Genomic DNA, 11,166 nt, shown 5'->3' on the forward strand with positions numbered 1-11,166 from the left:
AAAGAGTACTCTACTCTACTACTGTAATTTTCTCCAGTCTCTCAAGGAAGAGTCAACTGTCCCAGTCATAGCCTGGATCTCTTTCTTTCTGCTTTTCTTTCTTTTTTTTTTTAATTTTTGACCCCATCCCGTGACATGTGGCATCTTCATTCCCCCGACCAGTATCACCAGTATTGAACTTGCAGTGGCAGGCAGAGTCTTAACCCCTGGGCTGCCGGGAAAGTCCCACAGCCTGGGTTTCTAATCCAGCCCACATTATCGAGCACTTCTGAATGTGGATGTATGGTTCTGATGGTCAAACTGTGACTGAGGTCTTTCTCATTGTCATCAAATGCCTACACACTTGTCATCGGGAATTCTATCGGATTCTACTGTAAATGCAACACAGAAGGGAAAGTAAACACAATCCTAACACCAAGTCGTTGAGGAGGAAGGAGCCTGGGAAGCAATGCCCACAGCAAACTGAAGACAGGGACCAGGGAGGTGTGGGAGGGGAGCAGAAACCAAGGTGAGAAAGGTCAAGGGTGAGAGAAGGGAAGATCTCAGAGAGTGCAAACGGCCCGTAGAGGTGAGTGGCTGAACCCTCCAACGACTGTGGCTGCTCAAAGCAGGAGAGGAAGCCCGGTCCCATCAACCAGCTTGGCGTCTTTGGGCAAGACCCCTATTCACTCTGCCAGCCTCTCAGCCTCCCTGCTGTCGAAGAGGCCTGAGAATGATCCCCTTCCTAGGACTGTGGGAGACAACGGGGCAAAGAGCATGAGAATGCCTGAGGATGTGAAGAGCAGGGAAAATGTGACCTGTGGTCGTGTTGGTGGGCTTGATCTGACTCTCGGGCTATCTATTGTTTCAATTCTCTGCCGCAGTGAGGCTCCTGGGGCTCTCTCCCTGGGCATTGGCAGAAACAGGAAACGAACACAAAATTTTTTAAAGTTTGCAAAATAGTATGGCCTGTAATGAATCTCTAGCAACTGTCAGGGACAGATAGCCTAAAAAGGCCTTATTATGCATTTCCCACTCGTGATAAAATGCCAATCTGCCCTATGTTTCATCTTCAAGGACAAGAACGCAACTGACGGCCAGCCCCGAGCTTGCTTAAAGGACTGCGATGTTCCTGGGAGTAATCACTTCGTCTTTCACCAGGATGAGTTCCGAGGAGGAGGCCTCATCACCCAGCTCAGGTAAGACAGCACGGAGTATTTTCTGGATTCAACCGATTCTATTCAACACTGTTGCTCAACACAGTTCATCGATTGCTATAGATTGAACCAGTTGGGCTCGGAAATGTTTACATATTTTTACAATTATTTTTGCAAGTAAGGGGTTCTGGTGATGCTGTGGGGGTACTGGTGATGGTGTGGGTAATTAATGTCTCAGATAGGAAAGATGTTTCAACTCAAACTTCTTAAAAAAGAAAAAAGAAGAAGAATCAGCCTGCTACTGCAGAAGACTCAGGTTCAATAGCTGGGTCTGGAGGATCCCCTGAAGAAGGAAATGGCAACCCGCTCCAGTATTCTTGCCTGGGAAATCCCATGCATAGACACAGGAGACTGTCCATGGGGTCATAAACAAACAAACAAACAAACAAAAGCTTGAACTTCTTCTCTTTTTTACTTTTATTTGCACTTACTTTATGCTGAATTTATTCCTGCAACACAAGGTTTTGCTTCTTCAGTTTCTTCTGGGGCATCGTTTTCCTCTGTGCAGCCATCTGCCCTTTTTCAGTAAGGCTCACTGGACAGTGGCAGGAGTTCGTGGGGGTTAATCCAACCATGAGTTCTGTAAACCCAGAGGCACACCCTGGGGCTTTGCTCACCTGGATGAGCTCAATGCCCAGTGAGAAGTGACATCAGATTAGTTCAGGATCACTCTCAGCACGTTAAAGCATTCACTCTCAGCACGTTAAAGCATTTGCGGCAAACGCGCAGCACTCTTTAGGGTTCACCAACCCTGTGCCAGCCCTCTCGGCCTGGGCGTTCAGCCACTGGGACGACGGAGGGGCACACGTTGCTTCTGCAAAGTGACATCTTTCAGAGACTTGCCGGCTTTTCAGATACACACACTTCAATGGTCCGGGCAGTGAACATGAAGATTTGAACCTCTCGATTTACATGACTTAGTGGGTTTTCTGGGTTGAGTAGCAAACTGTTTTCTGAGATCATCTCAGGCTACTTAACAGAAAAGTTGGAACATATTCTTGCTTTCAGTACTGACAATGACTGTCAAGTGATATAGTCAGGAAAACAGACTGCAGGGCAGCCAGATGGTGGGCTGGACAAGGAAACGGCTGAGAGCAGCTTCTTGCTCATAGTTGGTAGAACTGGAGAGACTTCGTAGGTAGGCTCCTGCCTCCCTGTGTTCTACCCTCTGTGCCTGAGGGTATCTGAAGAGGGATAAACCCTGTGTTTCTCCTTGTGCTGTCTATTGTATTCAAAGATTTGAAACAAAAAGACTGTTGCTTTTATATTAAAATAAACCAGATATGTAGCAGAAAGTGAAGAGTGAAAATCACTCAGTTGTGTCCAACACTTCGTGACCCCATGGACTCCACAGTCCATGGAATTCTCCAGGCCGGTATACTGGATTGGGTAGCCTTTCCCTTCTCCAGGGGATCTTCCCAACCCAGGGATCAAACCCAGGTCTCCCACATTGTGGGCGGATTCTTTACCAGCTGAGCCACAAGGGAAGCCAATGGGAGGCAAATGGTGGAGGGTGATGGTGGAGAAGAGTTTCCCAAGGGATTCCTGCTTGTGGTGGCAGCTCTGGGCTTCCACTGGTGTGGGGTGGGGATGGGGGGGTCTTGTGGAAGAATCTGGGGAGCACAAGGTTCCCTGACTCATCCAGGGTCCTCCAGCTGGGACCCTGCACCCTGAGCACCTTAGCCTTTCTTCTCTGCCTCTCCCAGCTAAACTGCTTCTGGTAAGCCCAGGTGCTGAGGTGCATTCTTTCACGAAGGCTAGCCTGAGGGAACTGCTCTTTGTCACCTCCTGTCCTGGGCCCTCACCAGTGTCTACAGACACAGAAGACTATGTCTTCCCTCTGCCCTCTGCGCTCTCCAGAGGGCACAGTGCCACCTGGGAGCGCTCTGCCTTGTTGAAACTATGAGCTCCATAAGCAACTGAAGAACAAGGAAAGAATGAATGAGGAACTGGCATTCCTAATTTGTGGCTGAGCAGGCAGCTAATTCGGAGAAGGCAATGGCACCCCACTCCAGTACTCTTGCCTGGAGAATCCCATGGATGCAGGAGCCTGGTAGGCTCCAGTCCATGGGGTCGCTAAGAGTCGGGCACGACTGAGCGACTTCCCTTTCACTTTTCACTTTCATGCATTGGAGAGGGAAATGGCAACCCACTCCAGTGTTCTTGCCTGGAGAATCCCAGGGACAGAGGAGCCTGGTGGGCTGCTGTCTATGGGGTCGCACAGAGTCAGAACGACTGAAGTGACTTAGCAGCAGCAGCAGCAGCAGGCAGCTGATTAGATTTCTTTTTAGAAGTGAAAATGAAGGGAGAGTTTGGCTTGACCTGGACGTATTTCTGGAAAAAAGATGAGCGGGAAGAAACTCAAAACTTGCCATCCCTTTTAGGCAAGTTTCCTGCTGGGACCACACACAAGTACAGAAGGAGGGTCTTCTGAACATCCTGACCCTAAAGAGGAAACCGTGTTGATCACTACCAGGCATTTGTCCCCATGTGCCAAGTCTAAGTCGACAGTGAATTGCTGACCAATTTAGTTCTGCCTGTTGTCGTTTTCATCAGTAACAGCAGACTCAGTAATTACCCTCTTTGATTTTTCCAGAGGCATCAGCCCCTGAACTTCCGACAATAAGGAAATATTAATTGAGCGAGTGAACACAGAGTTGTTAAACAATAAAATAATTACAGTATGTGAAGGATATTGTGTCATAGGTACATCAATCTGTTGCAATCGAATTATCAAAGAGGCTTCTCATTCCCAGAAGAGCTGTGCGGTGTCCCAAAGCCATGTTAGGTGAACCTTTGTTCCCTGGGCATTGTGTCCTGGTCTGGACGCTTCCCAGGTTTGTGCTGTGTCTGGGACGCTCTGGGGTCGTTAGCTGTGTCCATGCTCTTTGTGGGAAGTGTTGAACAGAGCAGAATTTGGATCAGCAAGGCTCCTGAGTACCAATTCTGGTTGTGCCCAGATTTTCTCTGTGACTTGAAACCAAACAGGGAAACTTGTCTGCCCTTTTGTTTTCCCGTCTGGCAAATGAGGAGCACGTTAGTTCTCTGCCAAATGTCTCAACACCTGAATACAAAGAAACTTTAGACCTGAGGGGTTATTAATAGTCTATCTGTTGTATTTCCGTCCATGGGGGTGGGGGGGCAGGTATATTTCAGTCCTGAATCACCCGTGAGACTTGGCAGAGAATCCTGACACTTGCAGCATAGATTTTATTTCTTCAGCTGCTTCTGTGGCCTGGTTTAATTTTATCTGCTTTTTGGTCATCCTAAACACTGCATAGATTAGTTCAGTACAAGGCTATGACCTCCCCAATCTTATTCCCACTCTAGGCAGATAATCCAACTCTGGTGTTCCTGAGAAGAGAGAGGCCGATTTGGATGAATTGAACTTGCTCATTCTTCTCATTTTCACATTGATGTATCTCCATCTCTGCGGTTGTCTCCCAGTTTCAGATAAAAAAATGAGGAGTGGGGATCGGGGGGGGGGGGTCCTCTCTCCCTCCCCCGCACAGCTAGCTCTCTCCCCTGTCCCCTTGCTCCCTCCCTTCAGCTGCTCCTATCTCACTATTCACTGCTTGCACTACCCACCTCTTAGGTCTCCTTTGCAACTGTTTTGAAACACTTCCAAGCTGTATTCTATTTTAAAATCACACAGCAACACCGGAGTGCCTTTCTTGATCTTGTTGTCTCCTCTAGTCTCTTTATTGCCTTCCTTTTGCAGTAAGATGCCTTCATTCTCTCTCTCCACATAGTTCCCCAGCTCTGTAGTCTAGCTTCTTTTCCCCATTGAAACTGCATTTTCAGAGGTCACCTGGGTGCCCGTGTATGCCCAGAGAGGGTTTTGTTTTAGCCTCATTCTTATTTTTTCAAGGCATCTGTTTTCTCTCCCTCTGCTTTGTCTTCCAAACTTCCACTCTGATTTACTTCAGTTTATATTTGTCCACTTGTCTCCCAGTTAGATCTCCCAAACTTTTCCACTGCCCAGTTATCGTGGCTAACGGGCTAAGCTCTGACATGAGCCCACCTGTGGTTGAATTATAACTCTGCCACTAATTAACCATGTGACCTTGAGCAAGGTCATCTCTGTGCCTCAATTTCCCCATGAAAATGAGGATCATAATTAAGAGTACTAACTAATTAAGAATCAAACAAGATAGTCTACACACTATCTACCCCAATGTTTGGCACTCAGAAATATTCAATAAACATTACCTGTTAGCATAACCATAAGCTCCTAGAACTTAAAAAAAAAAAAATAGAACTTTTTCCTTTTTCTCACACATTGCCCAAGTTACCCAACACACACCCAGACAGTAAATAATTATCAACAAATAGATTTATGCACTTGGGTGGAGAATCCAGGGAAGAAAGAATGATGGAAGGGAGGCTCTTTAATTGCGCGAGTATTTTTTATACACAGGCTTTTTTGTTTGGCTTGGTTTTCCCAATAAATCATTTACATTATTGAAAATTCAAATCAGTCCTTTCAGGACCTGTTTGCTGGGCAGGAAGGGGCATCAACGGTCAACCCTCTGGCTGGTGGTGCAGCAGTCAGTCACAATGAAGCCGCTTGGCCGGGAACACAGTGTCCCGTCCTGAGATTCAAAACTGCTCCAACTGGATTAGGGAGGGAAGCGCCGCAGCGGCCGCCGTGAGCGGGGGCTCCCTGGAACCGGTCCACTGAGTGATGCCGCCATCTAGTGACCGCCCTCGGGATCGCGGCTGGGCAGGGCCCTGTCCGCGCAGGCGAAGGAGCCTCAGAATTGCAGTCCTGTCTTTAGAAACTGTGGGTGGGACTCGGAGTGAGGGGCGAATAAGGGGCGAACACAGCACAGAGAGGTGGGAAAACACCTCATCCCGGTCTGGGGAAGGAAAGGGTACAAGAGGGCTTGTGTCCACCTAAGACAACGTTGTGGTTATCAGAGGTCGGTCCCCTCCCCCACTTCAATCCCATCTAAACTTTGATTTGTTTTGTTTTTCCTCATATGAGTCTCACTTTCCAGCACTCTGCGCTGACCCGTTATCCTGAACAGACCCTGCTTCTCGTTTCCTTTCTCCTATGTTAGGAATTCAGGGCTGGGAAAATTGAGCCGAGTCATCCCATCTGGCGGCTACCCCGGGAACAGCAGCTCTGCGCGGTGACCCGGGCTCCGGCCGCACCTGCCGCATCGCCACGTGACCGCAGGTAAGGGCTGGCTGCGGGCTGGGACCACCTGGGCTGCGGCTGGAAGAGGCCACGGTCTGCTTGCATCCCCAGACCTTTCTGGAATGTCACTTGGGTCACCGTATCAGAGAGTTGATATTCCCTTTGTAAAACTGTAGTAGGCGATTTGATGACTTTTTCTTTTCTTTTCACAAACTATGCCAATCTATGACCAATAGATTATAGATGATTATATTAAGATCATTGTGTTAAGAGCTTTAGATGGGGGTGGGGCTGAAAAGATACTGATGCTTCAAACTCAAGTGTCCCTGTGGTGTGTCCTCACCTGGCCCGCACTCAGGACATCGTCTAGGAGCTGGATACAGGCTTAGGACGCAGTTATGGGAAGTGTAGTTTTGGCATCTTAAACTCCTCTCTGCTAGTAGCTATTCTACTTTGAGTTGTTTACGGTCTTCCCCGGTGGCTCAGTGGTCAAGAATCCACCTGCCATGCAGAAGGTGCAGGAGACGCGGGTTCGATCCCTGGGTGGGGAAGATCCTCTGGAGGAGGAAATAGCAACCCACTCCAGTATCCTTTCCTGGAGAATCCACTAACAGAGGAGCCTGGCGGGCTGTAGTCCATAGGGTCGCAGAGTCGGACACGACTGAAGTGACTCAGCCTGCACACATCGACATAGGTTGTTTATACCACTCTAAACCTCAGTTTCTCCTCTAAAGTGGGCATAAGTAAACCTATCTGTCAAGATTATTGTAAAGGTTAAATGAAATAAAACAAAGACTTATTTGAGAGATTGGGAATGGATTTTAGAGAGCTTATGGTTGAAGGAGTGAATTATTGATATAAAACATCACATCAAATATTTACCTTAAAAGGTAGGATTTCCCAGTTTTTAATGTGGGGCTATGGCCTTTTCTTTGAACATAGAATCCTCCAGGGAGTGTTTGTTGAGCTTTTTTTGCATGAGCCACACACATAACACTGCATCTGTGAGGTCTAGGTTGGGTTTCTTTCAGTGTAGTGAGAACTTAAAGACATCTGAGAAGACTCAGGTAAAATCGCTTTCTGTACGAACATCCCAATTCCAGTAAATCATTCCAGATTATTAACACTGTTTTCAAACTTCTGTCCACCCACACAAATCTTAATTGGACAGCATTTTTTTAAAGCTGCTTCCCCATTGTTGAAACCTCCCAAAATATTCAATTTTGCTTTCACAGAAACAACTCCCTTTCTCATATTTCATCAGTTTCTATAATAGTTAAAATTCACGGTTACAGTAACAAGTACAGCTGTTATAAACTGATTCTTGGTAAGCATATGAGGACTAACGCAGCAGAAGTTAGCAGAGAGTACGATGGGCCACAAGCACTGGTAGGTACCATTCACAGAGGGCCTGCAGAATGTGGTTAACCTGGCAGGTTGGTTCATAGAGGTCATAAACAGCCTCGCCTGCAGTGTATACAAAGTGCTAAGTATAGTGCCTAGCATACATGAGTGTCCAGTGGTGGTAGCTACTAATCATTGTTATCATTAATAACTTCAGTGTTGGAAGGATTGTTGCAAACCTAACAGTTTCTTTCCCTCATTTAACAGATAAGAATTTTGGTCTTCATAATATAGCTTTCAGTTTTAGTGAGTTAAAAGGTTATTGATTATAAATCTAACATTTTCAGTCAGAAGGAATTAAATTTGCAAAGGCATTTGGGAGTCAGCCTCAAGGGCAAAACTCATCTAAGTCACCCCAAATCCAGGTCTGTTCAGGAAAACCATGTAAGAACACAATGGGGCCATGAAGACAAGTTTCAGGGTCGCTGTGATGGTGAAACTGTCCCCATGGGGGGCAAGTCATCAGCATAGAGGGAAGGACTTTCCAGAGGGGGAAGAATTCGTTGAAGAATGTGCACAGGGGTGAACAAAACTCCAGGCAGAGCCTGGCCTTAGGCTCAAGGCATCCAGATGTCCTTCGGACTGAGCGGACTCAGTCATGCTAGACCAGGCGTTCAAGTCACCCAGCAGAAGAGCCCAATTCTCGTGGCAAAGAATGGCTGTTTGGGGGCCAGTGGGCTTATGGGTGGAGTTACGAACACCTAAGCCTTCAAATCCACACACTCTGTTTCTTCACAGTTTGTTTATAACATTCCTCTTGGAGATCCTGTCTTGCAGCAGGTGAAGATGATCCTTTTGTTTGATTGGTTTGGGTTGAAAGGACTTAATTTTCGGAGAGGAGGAGGAAGGCAGGCAGCCAGGCAGGTGGGTGGAGGCAAGCCTTTGAGAGGCCACAGCTCGGGAGACAAAACTCAGGTGAAGGGCCCAGCAGCCTCAAAGTAACTTTTAGATTTGTTGTATTTCTTAAAGCAAACCTTTAATTTAAGAAGAGTATCGAAGAGGTATGTCCAAGTCATAGCCTGTACAGTTGGCCTGATTTTAATTTTATTTTGAAAGAGAAATTCAATGTGCAGCCTTAGGTGAGTGGAGTTTGCCACTTCTGGAGTTGGTAAATTTCCTCCTGAATATTCCAGAGGTTCTTCTATGCCAGCTGTGTGGACCGTCACCAGGCATCTTGTAAACGCCATCAGGTCCTCCGCTCCCTGGGACTCGGATCCCGTAATTATGGAGCGGGCCTGGCACTTCTAACAAGCGCTCTGGGGCATTCTGACATAGGAGGCCCAGCCAACACGGTGAGAAATGCTTTGCTTTCCCTGCCCCAAAGATGGAGATGAGCCCTGATACCTCGAGACTAAACGAGAGCACAGTTTTTCTCTTGTGCTGGGGAGGTGGGCATTGGTGAGCTACTGTACGGCCCTGTGTTTTTCTAAACACAACTGAATCCCCCAAGCAGGGTGCTCAACCTCAAGTACTTTGCTCTGCTTGAGAGCCTTCCATGGCCTTAAATTCCATTAGATGTGGCTCTTAAGAAATGACAAGGCTGGGACTTCCCTGGTGGTCCAGTGGCTAAGAGTCTGCCTGCCAGTGGAGGGGAAACGGGTTCGATCCCTGGTCCGGGAGGATCCCACATGCCATGGGGCAACTCAGCCTGTGTGCCACAACTATTGAGCTTGTGCACCGTGCTCTAAAGCCCGGGAATCGAAACTACTGAAGTCCATGCACCCTAGGGCCCTTGAGCTGCACCTGGAGAGCAGGCTCTGCTCGCTGCAACTGGAGAAAACCTGCCTGCAACAACAAAGACCCAGAGTAGCCAGAAATAAATAAATAAATAAAAATTTTAAAAAGAGGTGAGGCCTTTCCCTCCTGAGGCCTGGGGAAGCGGCCTGGGTGGTTAAAGCCCTCAGCTGTGCTGTGCTAATCCTGCAAGAAAGGCCAGAGTGAAGACCAGGGAAGCGGGTTGGCTTTCCTTCCTTCAGGCATGATAGGGAGAAGCTTCAGGCATGATTTTCTTATGCAGCAGAACAGGGACACCAGCAGTTTATTACTGAGGCCTGTGCCCTCCTTGGGGAGTGACCATTGAGGGAACTTTCTTCTTCTAAGCTCTACATACCCGCAGCTCAGCGCCCGTCAGCTCCGATCCAGAGCATTCAGCCTGAGGAGTGGCAGGTTCCTTGATACAAAGAGTTGTGTCCAGAAATTCCCCAGAAAGGAACAACCAAGCATGTTTTTTTTTGTTTGTTTTTTGTTTTTTTTTGCCTCAGTGTAAATTTTTAAATCCCTTCATTCTGGAAGGGGATGACATAGTAATACTGTGGTTTCTTTTTTTAAAAGGCCCTGGATCTCAAAGTATGGTGATGCCTGGACTGGGAGCATCCCAGCATCACTTGAGAGCTTGTTACAAATGCAGACTGATGGGTCTTGCTTCAGGTGTAGAGAATCAGAAACCCTGGAGACGGGCTCTGGGAATCTGTGTTTTAACAGATCCTCCAGGTGATTCAGGTGTGCACTTGGGTGTGAGAACCACTGGCTCAGTGCGAAGTGTGTAGGAACGCCTTTATTCAAGCAACAAAAACCATCTTGCTAGGGGACTCCCCTGCTGGTCCAGTGGTTAAGACTCCACTCTTCCAATGCAAGGGGTGTGGGTTTGATCCCTGTTCGGGGAGATCCCACATGCCACGTTGCAGTAAAAAAAAAAATCTTGCTAGTTAGTGGGAGTGCAGTGTTCTGGGGGGTTTGGGGATCCCTCATTGCAGTGGTGAGGGGAGGTGTGCTGTCCAGGGGTGAAGAAGCAACAGAGACAGGGGTTACAGGGTGAAGAGGTGTTTTCATGGGTCTCCTGAGTGTCTTCTGACTAAGAGAGCATTACTGAAACCAGCTTGGGTTGGGGTAGGGGGGCAAAGATGATGGAGAAGCCAAATCCCCGTGTACCTCCAGGTCAAAGAGTCAAATGTTCCAAAGCACAGCTGTTTAACAGGACTGGGTTCTAGCAGTCACCTGCATTAAATAAATTCAGAACTCCAGCAAAACTAGCAGGGCCAACTTGTCCTGGCTTGCCCAGGACTTTTCGGCTCTTAGCTCTGAAAGTCCCATGTCCCAGGAAACCCATCAGGGCCATGCCCCAGTGTGTTTTTTTTGCACACCACCAATCTATTCTCCAGTTCCTCGGTGGGCACTGTCTGGGTGCCACACGATTCACTTCCATTTAGTTCAGTTCCGTTCAACTCAGACACTGTCTACTTGGAGATAGCATCAGATCCCACAGGTTAAGGGCTCAGTCCCCATGCTTTAGAGGCCAATCCCAAGGCCAGGTTGTCACCAGTATGTGTCACCAGCCAGCTGTAGACTGAAGGTTCCCACAGCCCATTCCTTGGGTTCGATTAATTTGCTAGAGCAGCTCATACAACTCTGAGAAACACTTCA

At 47.7% G+C, this 11,166-nt stretch overlaps 1 protein-coding gene across 4 annotated transcripts in view; it reads left to right on the forward strand.

Annotated features, from left to right (window-relative positions):
- MRO (maestro) overlaps positions 1-11,166 on the forward strand; it is a 58,315-nt gene that overhangs the window by 33,069 nt on the left and 14,080 nt on the right. For 2 of the 4 annotated variants that reach the window (XM_010849793.1, XM_010849791.1), the window contains exons 1-2: positions 5,932-6,121; positions 6,263-6,381. The gene's annotated coding sequence lies outside the window, so the exon portion shown is untranslated. Of the gene's footprint in view, positions 1-1,056; positions 1,179-5,931; positions 6,122-6,262; positions 6,382-11,166 lie in introns of those variants that run through there. The other 2 variants (XM_010849794.1, XM_010849792.1) reach the window with 2 other exon arrangements.

This window comes from Bison bison, unplaced genomic scaffold, assembly GCF_000754665.1.
Source record: "Bison bison bison isolate TAMUID 2011002044 unplaced genomic scaffold, Bison_UMD1.0 scf7180017864287, whole genome shotgun sequence".
Classification (NCBI taxonomy): Eukaryota; Metazoa; Chordata; class Mammalia; order Artiodactyla; family Bovidae; genus Bison; species Bison bison.